This window comes from Girardinichthys multiradiatus, chromosome 7, assembly GCF_021462225.1.
Source record: "Girardinichthys multiradiatus isolate DD_20200921_A chromosome 7, DD_fGirMul_XY1, whole genome shotgun sequence".
Classification (NCBI taxonomy): Eukaryota; Metazoa; Chordata; class Actinopteri; order Cyprinodontiformes; family Goodeidae; genus Girardinichthys; species Girardinichthys multiradiatus.
Window position 1 is genome coordinate 6,768,437 of NC_061800.1, and position 15,271 is coordinate 6,783,707.

The following is a 15,271-nucleotide window of genomic DNA, read 5'->3' on the forward strand; positions in this document are numbered from 1 at the left end:
TTTGTGCTTATATTTGTCAGGTGTTGAGTTTTGGTTTGGCTCCTGCCTCTGATCATGATTTGTTTTCCAGGTAGTTCTATTTCATTTCTTGTTCTGTTTATGGTGCACTTTAGTTCTGTAGGATTTATCCTTAGGTTTTATTGTCTTTGTTTCTCTGTTTAGTTCTAATCATGTCATGCTTCCACTTTTTACCATAATCAGCTTTATTCAGCCTAATGCTCCATGCCAATCTGTCTCACTGTATTCACCTTTGCCATGATCTATAATTACTCTTCCATTTTGTGTACTCCTGGCAGAAGAATTCTGTTTTTCCTCATGCCTTTTCCACCCATGTTTTTGCCTGCTTCTGCCACTTGATGCCTGGATGTTAGTTTTCACCATTGAATTAAATCTTTCTATTCACCGAGCTGCTTCTGCCTGCTTGTCTGCATTTTGGGTCCACTTCAAGAGCCATTCTTTGACAGAATTTGTCTGCCACTGTTGGACCGCCATGGATCTCTGGGTCCACCGGCAGATGGTGGAAGCCGAGAGAAATCTGCCTGATGACCTGGACAGGTGTCAAACTCCTGCAAGGATGTCCTGCAACTTTTGGATGTGTCTTGCTTCAACACACATTATTATTTTTGAGGGTTGCCAGACTCATTTGCTAAACAAACGTCTTGGTTGAATGGAAAAAATTATCAATCTAAGAATAATTTGGGGCTTTGCTGTAGGAAGTAAAGTTTTTTTTTTTTGTTTTTTTTTATACGCCATATAACAATGTACATGGCCCATACATATAATATAGTCTTGCAAGCTATGCCAACAAAAATATACTGGAGTTTTTACCAGGAGATAGGTTCAGTCAGGTACCCCTGATAATGACCATTGAAAGATAACTTGATCAGAGCCCCAATCCAATACTTGATGAGTGGAGAGTATACTGAGGACCTCATGAGTGACGGAAAAAAAACTGAGCGATATATATTTATGAACAAGATTTTGAACAACCTTGTTCGAGCTTCACAGTCCCAAATTGGAGCCTTAATTCTCCACGGCCCATCAGTCTTTGCTCCAGTTCTATTTTCTATTTTGCTCCTCCTTGGCCTCCATAGTTCCTCTCCTTGTCTTCATCTCCTTCCTGTTGCCAAGTAGGCCAGAAGTGATCTATAAATAGCCTGCTGCTTGCCTCTGTGAACTGCTCTTGTCATCTACTAAACTGCGAGACAGAATGCAAGTCCTATGCTGAGGAGAAACGAGTAACCTGAGAAAAATGTACCATACACCCACACTCTGCCTGGCTCCTGGCAGGGTGACACACAAGCTCTAAACAGCAGAAACACGCACACACACACACGCTTACACAATGGACAAAGGCGCAGGCAGTTCAAATGAATCCAGCAGCTGTTGCTGGTGGATAAGAGCTGAGCTGGAGTTCCCTCATAGGAAAGCAGAAGAGGCCCATGTCCTGCCTTTGATAATACTCAAGACAAGCAGCTACTCAAAAAGCTGTTGTATATCAGAGTGGACCATTTATGAACCTAAGCCGCAGCAAACTGGATCAACGACACATCCTTCTAATGGGATAACTTCTCTGTCCCAGATTGTTGTCCTAAACCGATTGCTTTTCCATTCTGAGCCTCAGAGAGGCTTCTGTCTAATTAGTCTGAGGAAATATGCCTGACTTCCCACCTCTTTCTCTAGTTAGAGCTTACTAGTGCTCTAATGAAACTAAGGTTAAATGTTCTTTACAGTAGGTCCTTAGAGAAGAACGCAGTTATATATATTAGAGAAGAAGACAATTATAGACCTTCCACTTTTACCCACTTAACTTACAGGCAGAATCTCATTAGCTCGCTGCTTTTGTTAGCGAATTATAGAGCTGTTAATAAGTAAAAGTACAATGTATGGTAAGATGAACAGATACACAATACAATCTTATTCTTATCAGTAAATGTGCACAAGCAAGTTACCCTGAGAATAACACTCTTCAGTGTGGCTGTTACTGGGGGGGTGGGGTGGGTGGGGGGGAGAGTTATTTTCAGCATCACTAAGGTGAAGAGAGAAGCACAGAGATGTAGGAAACTATTTAAAAGGTAACTGTATTTTTTACAACATGTAGCGACCTGTCTGAAGTTCATTCGGGCAACAAAACATAACACAGATAAATGTACTTTTACAGTTTTGGTTGTTTCATACTAGACTTTTTTGGGTACATAAAAGAGCCATCCTGCCATAGGATGCCAATCTGTACCCACTCTAGAGACATTTTACAAAAGTTGCTGATGGTGGAATTATTCAACAGCATCACAGGAAGGCTGGACAGAGTACAGCAAAGCAGGCCTGTTTTGTCTCTTTGAACCTTCAACATCTTTCTGCTGTAAAACCTGCTGGATTGGGAAAGGCTGGGAATCTTTTGGAAATGACAGAGTTAGGGTTAGGATCTAAATTCTCTAGAATACAAAAGAAGATTCCAGTTGTAATATTCCTATCCATGCAAACAGCACCAATCAGTAATATATAAGATGCTAAAGATGGTTTAAGTCCTATTTCATCGTTGTGTTAAAATGTTAATAAAACCCATTTTAGCAGATGCTACTCTGCCACACAAGCAGCATGATGCCACCTCAGCTCCTAATATTAATCAATAATAACCACACAGCAAAAAAGATTTTAAACGCTTTTAATTACAGGCCTTCCAGACAAATTGGCTAAAATATGTATCATCAGGTCAAAAGCTTTACAAAAATCAGAGATCAGAAATCAGTCACAAATTCAGATGGTGGATCTCTAGTTAAGAGGTTTTTCCTCCCTGCTTTTGTGGTTCAGCAACAGGCAGCCTGACTTTGGCTCAAGGTAGTGCTGTGCAGTAAAATAATTTCAATCGTTTATCAAGAAACAGAAAATATCAATAACGATGATAAAGGTAGGCTTTAATATACAATAAGACATACAATACATGTGGTCTAACCGGCAATATGTGGGGTCAGCATTATTTAAGCATCTTTACAGGACAGCGAAGAGAGTGCAAACTGCAGTGTGAACTTGATTTGCATTATTTTCTGGTTGTGCTCAAGCATGTATGCAGTTTTAAACGATAATACAAATGGGATTTGTGCTGGGTGAGAAAATGTCATTATTCAATGAAGTCATTCAATTCTCAAGGGAATTCAGAAGGTTTATGACATTCTCATTAGTTATCATCAGTCAATATCGCCCAGCTCTTGTTCAAACTGTGTGGAAATGAAGAGCGGAGTAGCTGGATAATTGTACTTGGACCAGAGAGCTTGATGTAGAATACAGACAGCTTTCTGATGAACAAATCATGAGCAAAGTAACAGCAAGATTGCTTTGAGCAAGAGAGACGAAACAAAAAAATATTTCCTATTTTGCATTCTACAAGCAAAGACATTTTTTTTACATTCACACAGAAACCTGTCCATAAAAAATTAACTGCACTGATTTACAAATTTAAACAAGCCAAGTACAGAAAAGCAGTGAACACATACCTGCACCTCTGCTCTAGGCTTCCGAGAAGAAAGCCTTTTGCTGATTGGTAATTTCAACTCATTATCTTTACCATGAAAACTTGTGCGACTGCATCCATAAAGCAGACTGGTTACACATCTGTCTGTGCTGGAAGGCTGCTGGGAAAAGCCCGTTGTCTTAGCAGTCATTCCTTGAAATAAGGCTCTGTTAAGCATCTATTAGCAAACAGTTTGTCATTGCTTAGTCTAGCTGGACTGCATGTGGAGCCAGAACAATCAGCTCTTTCAGACACCAGAGCCGAAACGTTTCAAATTCTCTCCCAAATAATTCCTCGGCTCCACCACACTCCTGTGATTCTCTTAGCATTTTGTCCTCTCTTTTCTGTGTAATTGTTACTCTGTACCCTTCCACCCCCAACTCCCACGGCCTGCTAAAATTTCACTGAACTGATGGTTAAATTACAATCCAGTAAGTGGGAGAGGGGTAATTCCCCTGTCTATGATCTCCTTTGTGAAACCAGACCACACATATGGGCAGTTACAGATGTACCAAGTCGCAACAGGGAACAATAAAGGATGCCAGGGTGCCCTCGCTACCTCCTGTTGTAATGCTTCCTATGATGTACCAAGGAGGTGGAAAGACCTCTGCATGGGCAGAAATCACATAGAGAAAGATTCAGCAACAGATTTAACTTACAGTTATACTTAAAATGACCAGTCTTGGGCATTACTTTAACTGTAGGAAACTAAGCACGCTCCAAGGGGCAGTAAGCACAGACTGTCTGTTGCTCTTCTCATGGTAATTCACTACCAAACAGCAAAGAGGAATAACAGTGAATTCCCTGTCCTGGCGAACGTTTCGCTCTGCTGGGTGGTGAAATGACTCCGTGACGTTCTCCAGGGTACTTTGTGACTTTTAGAATGTCAACATGAACAAAACCTAAAAAACAATTGGCTGGATTTTCAGAAACTGGTTCTGCCTCAGATTGATGGAAAATACTAGTGATGGGATTACAAGATCCTATTCAGATTAAACTAAAAGGTTTTGTAACATTTTTCTTTCTAGCAGAGGATTAAAAAAAGATCAGATGGAAATAAAAAGCAACCAAAAATCAATAGAATAACAACTAATGGGTCATAAACACCTTTAAACCCTTTTTAAATACCTCCCACTTCCAGGATGATTACCAGTAATTATTTTTATGGCATACTGAAAGTAAACTTAGGGCTGGATGAAGGAAATTTTATCCTGTTAAAAAAACAGTTACAAACTTTTGTGAAAGTATCAGAGATGTTTGTCCTCTATAAGTGGGTGGGGCTAATATGATGTAAGCAAATGTAAATGCAGTTAGCAGTAGACTGTAGATAAGACTTTTGTGGTGCTCTGATCATGCATCTGGAAGACATAGCAAATAATCTGAGCGTGAGTGTGTGGTTTTTCACCCATTTTTCTTTGTAAAACGTGGTTTTATGGCATCCTTTTAGCAACAAATGTCATCTTGTCACTCTTCTAATAACCCCCTTAGAATCCACTCTGTGTAAACAGATTCTTCCACCTTATTTGAACATCACTGCAGCTCCTCCAGTGACCATGGGCCTCTTGGCTAATTCTCCTCTCCTTGCCTATCTGTCAGTTAAGTTGGATGACCATGTCTTGACTTGAACTTGTCCCATCCTTTTTCAAATTTCAGATGTTGGATTGAAAAGTACTCTTTATCAGAAATGCTCAAATCTATATATTGTTTTCTAAACTAACTCTGCTTTAAACTTCTCCACAGCCGTCTCTCTGACCTGTCTGCTGTGTTCCTTGGCTCCTATGATGCTGTTTCTTCACTAATGTTCTCTAACAAACCTTTGAGGCCAGAAACATATCAACCTGGATTTACATTGAGACTTTTCAGATTTTTTTTTGTTCCTACTTCCCAATTATCCACTCCTTGTGCTGGTCCAGTAAAACCTTTTACGGTTTGTAGTAGTTACAGGACAAAATGAAAACATGTCCAAACATATTAGGACATTCAGAAGACCCTGTACCAGCGAGTCGCCGCAGCAACAACCAAGGTGAGTCTTTCTTACAAACAAAGAACGGAGCTTTCCGATTTTACTGCCACCCTATATTTAACTTGGTTGGTGTGAATTATTGTTTTTAGCACTGTGAGAAACCATTTTTGTTATACTGTCATATTTACATAGCACACAGTGCTGGATGAGTAAAGGACACGATAAAAACAGCTTCTGAAATATGTGCATATTGGCTCCCACTTATTTTCTGTGTGCAACGATGAAATGTGAGTGTTCTCATTGTACAGGTCCTTCTCAAAATATTAGCATATTGTGATAAAGTTCATTATTTTCCATAATGTAATGATGAAAATTTAACATTCATATATTTTAGATTCATTGCACACTAACTGAAATATTTCAGGTCTTTTATTGTCTTAATACAGATGATTTTGGCATACAGCTCATGAAAACCCAAAATTCCTATCTCACAAAATTAGCATATCATTAAAAGGGTCTCTAAACGAGCTATGAACCTAATCATCTGAATCAACGAGTTAACTCTAAACACCTGCAAAAGATTCCTGAGGCCTTTAAAACTCCCAGCCTGGTTCATCACTCAAAACCCCAATCATGGGTAAGACTGCCGACCTGACTGCTGTCCAGAAGGCCACTATTGACACCCTCAAGCAAGAGGGTAAGACACAGAAAGAAATTTCTGAACAAATAGGCTGTTCCCAGAGTGCTGTATCAAGGCACCTCAGTGGGAAGTCTGTGGGAAGGAAAAAGTGTGGCAGAAAACGCTGCACAACGAGAAGAGGTGACCGGACCCTGAGGAAGATTGTGGAGAAGGGCTGATTCCAGACCTTGGGGGACCTGCGGAACCAGTGGACTGAGTCTGGAGTAGAAACATCCAGAGCCACCGTGCACAGGTGTGTGCAGGAAATGGGCTACAGGTGCCGCATTCCCCAGACCTGGGCTACAGAGAAGCAGCACTGGACTGTTGCTCAGTGGTCCAAAGTACTTTTTTCGGATGAAAGCAAATTCTGCATGTCATTCGGAAATCAAGGTGCCAGAGTCTGGAGGAAGACTGGGGAGAAGGAAATGCCAAAATGCCAGACGTCCAGTGTCAAGAACCCACAGTCAGTGATGGTCTGGGGTGCCGTGTCAGCTGCTGGTGTTGGTCCACTGTGTTTTATCAAGGGCAGGGTCAATGCAGCTAGCTATCAGGAGATTTTGGAGCACTTCATGCTTCCATCTGCTGAAAAGCTTTATGGAGATGAAGATTTCATTTTTCAGCACGACCTGGCACCTGCTCACAGTGCCAAAACCACTGGTAAATGGTTTACTGACCATGGTATCACTGTGCTCAATTGGCCTGCCAACTCTCCTGACCTGAACCCCATAGAGAATCTGTGGGATATTGTGAAGAGAACGTTGAGAGACTCAAGACCCAACACTCTGGATGAGCTGAAGGCCGCTATCGAAGCATCCTGGGCCTCCATAAGACCTCAGCAGTGCCACAGGCTGATTGCCTCCATGCCACGCCGCATTGAAGCAGTCATTTCTGCAAAAGGATTCCCGACCAAGTATTGAGTGCATAACTGTACATGATTATTTGAAGGTTGAAGTTTTTTGTATTAAAAACATTTTTCTTTTATTGGTCGGATGAAATATGCTAATTTTGTGAGATAAGAATTTTGGGTTTTCATGAGCTGTATGCCTAAATCATCCATATTAAGACAATAAAAGACCTGAAATATTTCAGTTAGTGTGCAATGAATCTAAAATATATGAATGTTAAATTTTCATCATGACATTATGGAAAATAATGAACTTTTTCACAATATGCTAATATTTTGAGAAGGACCTGTATGTGTATGTGTATCTGTCTGTAAGGGTTATTGAATTATTGAAAATAAATTTAAATAAACTGGTGCATATAAATTGCTTTATTCTTAAAAGGCAAATATGCAAATCAATTTTTAACATTACACCGGCTCATTTGAATATACTTAATGACAAAATGGCAGTCAGTCAAAATAAAGAAAGAAACAATATTTTATTCAGTGCAAACTTCCATAAAAAAAAGTTCAAGTACTGTTAGTCAGAGGATTGCACAAAGGATTTGTTGGTTGCCTCGATGTTGTAATTTTTGCTTTGATTTGATATTTATCTCCATTTTGTTCCCACCTCTTAGGGACATGCCGTTTGTTTCTACTACAAAAAGCTTCATGTGTGATGTTAAACGTAACCACACCTACCCAAGCCGGTGAGCCAATCCTGGTCAATTTGTATTACTGAAACAACTCATGTTCAGAGGAAGCTCTTTTATTTGCATCAAGAAAACTTCTAAAGCAAACTAAATATAGCACTAGGGCACATGCAATATATATTTCTACTCAGGTGAGAAGTTCTTACATGAAGAGGCCACATTCCCCCTTGTTTTTTACCCAACAAGTGTTTTCTACAACACTGCATTCCCACTGAGGGGGCAGGCCTAGCTGGAATTTACCAGGATTGCCAGAATGCCTGTCTGAGTCTGTTTACAGATGGGAGAGAGAGAAAAATACAAGATAACTAAAAGTGATTAGTGAGAGCACTGGAAAATGCATAAAAATCCATTTTCCCAAAGTACTGTGCTCATTATAAAGATACTTGCTCCTATTTAACAGAAGTACAAATTTTAGATCTAAACCTAACATCCTCAATGGTATAGAGCCCTCTCCTAGGTATACCAACCACCCAAAACACTTTCCACATAGGGTTTAGTGCCTTGCCCAGGGGCACATCAACATGGCGCAGAAGCAAGTAAGAATGAACCTACAGCTTTCCAGTTGCGAGACAACTACTCTCCCCAAATAAACGCACAAATTTGCATCTAAAAGGCCAGTTCCAAATATCCATAAATGGAAATTTCAGTGTCACCTCGTCCTACAACACCTCCTCCTTTCTCTGCAAAAGCCTCAGCATGTATCTTCTCTGGATCACTCAGAGGCTCGGAGAGCAGCAGCACTGTGGAATGCCATTAGCTCTGCTTTCAATCACAAAACCACAGTATTAGTCACACATTTATAAGCTCTGTTCTGCAACAGAATGACAGGGTGGGAGCTGAGAGTGGAGATGGCAGCAGAGCAGGGGTTATGAAAAGACTTATTCACTCTTCCACATCAGGTAGATTCATGCATGGTAGAAGTTCTCTTCTGCTGGATGATCAGATTTACTTTGGTCTGATTACTGTATACATTTAAAACAATTATTGAGAGAGAGATTCTGCACAAGGAGAGATCCAGTGCCTTGCAAACGTTTTCACATCTCTTCAACCGTTTCACATTTTGTCATGTGACACCAGAAAACTTCCTTCTATTTTATTAGGATTTTATGTGATAGAGCAGCACAAAGCCGTGCATAATTGTGAAGTGGAAGGGAAGCGACATGCGGTTTTATAAAAGTTTACAGATAACAACCTGCATAGTTTGGCATCCATTTGGATTGAGTCAACCTAAGTCAGAATTAGGAGAAGCACCATTCACTGTGATCAAAGCTGCAGGGCCTTTGGGGTCTGTCTCTACCAGCTTTGCACATCTTAAAACTGAATTTCTTGTCAATTCTTTGTTGCAAAACAAGTCAAGCTCAGTCAGACTGGATGATGAGCATTCATGATTTCAAGTCTTGCAACATATTCAGTTACGTTGATAGATTGATTAGATTTAGGTCTGTACGTTGACTGATCCATTCTAAAACATCAATCTACCTTGATACAATCCATTTCATTGTAGCTCTGCTTGTATGTTTGGAGTCACTGTGCTGGAAAATTATCCTCCAGTCCAGTCTCAAGTCCTTTGCAGAAGAGTTTGTTTTTTAGGATTGTCTTGTATTTAGGTTCTATTGATCCTCCTTCAGCCGTTTGCCTGTGCCTGTTACAGGTAACATGACAAAATAGGGAAAATTCCAATGGGTGTGAACACTTTTACAAGGTACTGTAACGCTGAACTTCAGGCAGACAGAAAGCAGAACCACTTTCTTATCTCAGCATCTGCCTGCTGCTAAACAGCAACTATTTGCAGTTGTCAATATAATGATTTTCCACCTGGTGTTTATTACACTATTTGACAAAAGGCAAATAGATGGAAAACTTAGTAACAGCTGTACAGGAGGAGTTCATTCATCAGTCCGTCAATATCATTGGTACCTAAATGCATCTTTCATGCCTAAAGGCTGAAATAAAGATTTTTCAGGTTACCATAAATTACATAATGTTTACAAAAAATATATTCTTTGGAGTGTGCCAGCAAGAGCCAACCAACATGGATATGAAAGCTTCATGTAACTTTGAATGGTTTGTTAAGCAGGATACATCTGCCAGGTAGTTGTCCACTTTTTTCCCCACGCTCTGTCTTTTATTATATCCAGTCACGATTCTTTCAAAAATATCCTGCTAATCAGACTAAGTCAGGTTAGTCACGGTGCGACATATTATCCAAACCATGTGTCTTGCAGACAGCACAGCCACGGCGTTGACCAGTATGGAAGAAACGGTTGTCCAGAGCAACCGTGGAGATGGCAGACAAAGAAGGGGTGGGCGGGGACAATGTGGTGGGTCCGCAAACACACATGCACATGGGTCCAGAGTTAAGCAAACAATCCAGTGGAACAACAGTCTGAGTCAGTGCCTGCGTGATCCATTTGGAAGTCACAGCTCACACAAACACACACACACACAGATAAAGTAGGAGACCTCTGTCATACAATGTCAACATGCTGAGCACGCTGATACAATTACAGCAGAAGTGCTTTATACTATTGTGATGGCAGGGTGAAGTGATTCTTGAGTGACCTGCAGTGTGGTGTAAAGTGTCGGCGGAGATTTTGTTCTGCAGGCCCAGTATGATAAGACGCCGTTTATACCCACCCTTCGAAGCTGACATGATTTTACTGTTAGTGGTCGCACAGGGGGAAAGGAAGTGGGAGCAGACACAGCGCATGCGCTACAGCCGAGGCCAGATGTCAATCAAAGGCCCGCCATGCTCATAAAAAATAAGCACAGTGGCCTAATTTCAGCGTAGCGGCCTGCTACATGGAATTGGGGTGGCAAGAACCCTGCTTCAGTATATAGTGCCTTGAACTACTTCATCTTTATAGGGGTTAATGCAGTAGACCAACACTAGCTAGTGAATAAATGTGAAATGGAAGGAAAATGATACATGGTTTTCAGATTTATTTATTCTTTTTATCTTAAATGAAAAGTGTGGTGCGTATTTATATTCAGCCCTGTTTACTCTGACACACCTAAAAAGGCAGCAACTCGCTGCCTCCAGGAGTCAACTAATGAATAAACAGGTGGGACAATCTGTCAACCCAGCCTTTAGTTAAGGTGGCAATATGAAAGCCATTGTTGAATGGAAGACACAAGATGTCAAATTTGCAGTTTACAGCCAGACAAGGCCTAACTGTAACTTTTTGGCCTACATGCAAAACACTAACAATGCACACCACCTGAGCACATTATCCACATCGTGAAATGTCATGGTAGCAGATGCTCTTCTTTAACAGGGACAGGGAAGATGGTCAGTTAAGAGGAAGGCGATGGAGGTAAATACAGGGCAGTCCTTAAAAAAACTTGGCAGAGGCTGTTAAAAACAGAGGCAGAGGTTCATCTTCCATTAGAACAGTGACCTTAAACATACAGCTAAAGCTAAAATGGAATGGTTTATATGAAGGTATATTCAGGTGTTAGAATAGTCTAGTCAAAGCCCCGACATAAATTCAATTGAGTATTTGTGGAAAGACTTTAAAACTGATCTTCACAGACATTCTCTGTCCAATTTGGTTGAGCTCCAGTTTTTTTTCCAAAGAAGACTATACAACAATTTTCTGCATGTGCAACATACTTAATAAATTTGAATTTTTGCAGCTGTAGCTGCAGCCAATGGTGGTTCTACAAAGCACTGACTCAGATACACACCACAAATGCATGCCACACTGCTCAGATTTTTATCTGACTTTGATTTTCCTTCCTCATCACAAGCATGCATAACTTTGTGTTGGTAGTCACATAAAATCTCAAAAAAATACATGGAGGTTTGTGGTTGTAACATGAAACAATGAGAAAAAGTTCAAGGTGTATGAATACTTTTGTTAGGTACTGTATGTGTACTGCTGGATGACTCATTTCAGAGTTACTTTTATTATGAAACTCTTGAAACTGCAATAGCAACAGGTTCATTTTGGTCACATGGTACAACAAGGCCAAAAGAAAACATGTGAGAAGTTCTGTAAATGGTCAAAGCGTTAAAAGTTGGGCTTCATGAACAAGAGAACATGTGTGTTTGCATAGGATATGTGTGGCCAGAGACTACTTTGCTCAAAGTTTCTAAATATACCTGCTTCATTCTAAATAATGTAGGCAGGTGGAGTGCTGCAGTCAATAATTAAGTGGGTCCTTTGCTGTGGGAGAAGACGGAACTCGTTTATAGTGCAGAGGAGAAGCGTGCCAAGTGAGCTTAGGTGTCACAGAATTAGAGCAGCATCCACTTGTTAAGTCCTGCAGGACTGAAGCAGTTGTGCAGTCTCTGACCTAGCATCTCGTCTATCTTATCTTCTGTTGTATGAAAACAATATTATAGTTATTATTGGTGTGAGAAAGAAAAATAACAATATTTGGTTGTTTTTTTAAAACTCAACTGGGTGATAAGGTTAGCTACATACAACCCATAAAACAGCCTTTAACAACAATAGTTCCAATAGATCCAAATAACCATCTTCTGAAAAGATTTAGCTCACACAGGTTTTCTTGTGTCTTTGGGATCATTATTCTGTTGATGACCCAGTTTAGACCAAATATCAAATGTCAGACAGAGGAGTTGATAGCTCACTCAATGACACCACGGTGTTCAGCTGGACCTTCAGAAACCTAAAGACTCATGTACAGTCACAGTTTAGCGTGTAGCGCCGGACTTGGCTGAACAAGCACTTATATCTGACGCTGACTTTGGTGCAGTATTCTCCGAAAACAAAGGGGGCAGTATGCCACATAAGTAGTGGAAATGTAGTAAAAGAGAGAAAATACGCTTAATGTCACACAGCAAAAATGGCTGAGTGCTCTATCGAAAACACCTTGTTTTTTGCAAAGTTTCAGACTCGGAAGAGTAAAACAGAAAGGATCTAAAACTGAACCTTGATACAATTTCGGACTCTTAACAGTAAAAAAGCTATAAACACTTTAAACACTGTTAATGTATACATTCTAACTTTGTAACTCACATTTATGTTCCTCTTACCCATTTTTGTATGTCATTTTTCTTTTCTGTTGCTCTCTTCCTGATCATGAAGAAGAGATTTATTTGTGGGTGAAATGTTTGCACCTTCAACTTCGTTCATTCTGAATGGATGCACCGTCGGTGGCAAAAATTCGGAGGTGCTCAAGCAGGCGCCGCGACATCTCCAGAGCCCACGCACAGGGGCGAGGACAGTGTGATTGCATCACTGGTGGTGTGCGCACCCTTGAATCCGGTTCAATGTGTCAAGTATAAACCTAGCTTTAAACCTGTGCTCATTAGCTGCTTTTGGCTTTGTAGAAAATAATAATAATACTACAGCATAACAAGGACTTATCCCAAATGATTTTGGGGAGCAAGTGAGGATGAGTTAATCTATTCATTTTCTTGCATGAACAGCTTTCTGTTGACCATTATTTTACATATTAAGACCATGAGGTATGAATTCATCTTTTCTAATGATAATAAGGAGGCTAGTTATGACATAGTCGTAATAATACTATTGCACTTTCTTCCAAAATTTGGGACGATGGTGGGAACAGTAGTAGGAGTTCGTCCTGTAACCAGTGTGTTGCCAGTTCAAAACCCCCACTCAGTCTGTCTCAGTTGTTGTGTCCTTGGGCAAGACACTTCACCCACCTTGCCTGCTGATGGTGGTCAGAGGGCTCGGTGGTGCCGATTGTATGGTAGTTGCTTTGTCCGTATGCTTTTGTCAGTGTGTTCCAGGGCAGTTGTGGCTACAATGTAGTCTACGACGGTCAGCGTGTGAATGTGTGTATGAATGGGTGGATGACTGATTGTAGTATAAAGCACTTTGGGGACTCTGGGGACTTGATAAAGTGTTATATAAGTTCAGGCTATTTACCATTCCAGGATTTACTTTTAGATTCATAAACCTTTTTCCAATATTTGCCTGATATTTCCAGTCACTGAAGCCTACAGTACGTACATGTATTTCTCAATTTAAACAGAAGCAACAAACCAAAACAATAAAAGAAAAACAAAAAAGAGAGTGAGAGATGTGTGGATGTGTGTGTGTACTGTAATATAGCACCATGACAAGCTGCTGAGAAGAAGATCTGAGAGCTGTAATAGTCACAGATGTACTGCAGGAAATTGGTCATACATGTACAGTGCCTTGCAAAAGTATTCAGCCCCCTTGAACTTTTCAACCTCTTGCCACATTTCAGGCTTCAAACATAAAGATATAAAATTCTAATTTTTTGTGAAGAATCAACAACAAGTGGGACACAATCATGAAGTGGAATGACATTTATTGGATGTGTCAAACTTTTTTAACAAATAAAAAACTGAAAAGTGGGGCGTGTAATATTATTCGGCCCCTTTACTTTCAGTGCAGCAAACTCACTCCAGAAGTTCAGTAAGGATCTCTGAATAATCCAATGTTGTCCCAAATGACTGATGATGATAAATAGAATCCACCTGTGTGTAATCAAGTCTCCGTATAAATGCACCTGCTCTGTGATAGTCTCAGGGTTCTGTTCAAAGTACAGAAAGCATCATGAAGACCAAGGAACACACCAGGCAGGTCCAAGATACTGTTGTGGAGAAGTTTAAAGCCGGATTTGGATACAAAAAGATTTCCCAAGCTTTAAACATCCCAAGGAGCACTGTGCAAGCAATCATATTGAAATGGAAGGAGTATCAGACCACTGCAAATCTACCAAGACCCGGCCGTTCCTCTAAACTTTCATCTCAAACAAGGAGAAAACTGATCAGAGATGCAGCCAAGAGGTCCATGATCACTCTGGATGAACTGCAGAGATCTACAGCTGAGGTGGGAGAGTCTGTCCATAGGACAACAATCAGTCGTACACTGCACAAATCTGGCCTTTATGGAAGAGTGACAAGAAGAAAGCCATTTCTCAAAGATATCCATAAAAAGTCTTGTTTAAAGTTTGCCACAAGCCACCTGGGAGACACACCAAACATGTGGAAGAAGGTGCTCTGGTCAGATGAAACCAAAATCCAACTGTTTGGCCACAATGCAAAACGATATGTTTGGCGTAAAAGCAACACAGCTCAACACCCTGAACACACCACCCCCACTGTCAAACATGGTGGTGGCAGCATCATGGTTTGGGCCTGCTATTCATCAGGAGGGACAGGGAAGATGGTCAAAATTGATGGGAAGATGAATGGGGCCAAATACAGGACCATTCTGGAAGAAAACCTGTTGGAGTCTGAAAGAGACCTGAGACTGGGACAGAGATTTATCTTCCAACAAGACAATGATCCAAAACATGAAGCCAAATCTATAATGGAATGTTCACAAATAAACGTATCCAGGTGTTGGAATGGCCAAGTCAAAGTCCAGACCTGAATCCAATCGAGAATCTGTGGAAAGAGCTGAAGACTGCTGTTCACGAACGTTCTCCATCCAACCTCACTGAGCTCCAGCTGTTTTGCAAGGAAGAATGGGCCAGAATTTCAGTCTCTTGATGTGAAAACTGATAGAAACATACCCCAAGAGACTTGCAGCTGTAATTGAAGCAAAGGGTGGAG

At 40.6% G+C, this 15,271-nt stretch overlaps 1 protein-coding gene across 5 annotated transcripts in view; it reads right to left on the minus strand.

The window, feature by feature from the left end:
* dgkh (diacylglycerol kinase, eta) overlaps positions 1-15,271 on the minus strand; it is a 106,111-nt gene that overhangs the window by 88,485 nt on the left and 2,355 nt on the right. The gene's annotated exons all lie outside the window — the stretch shown is intronic.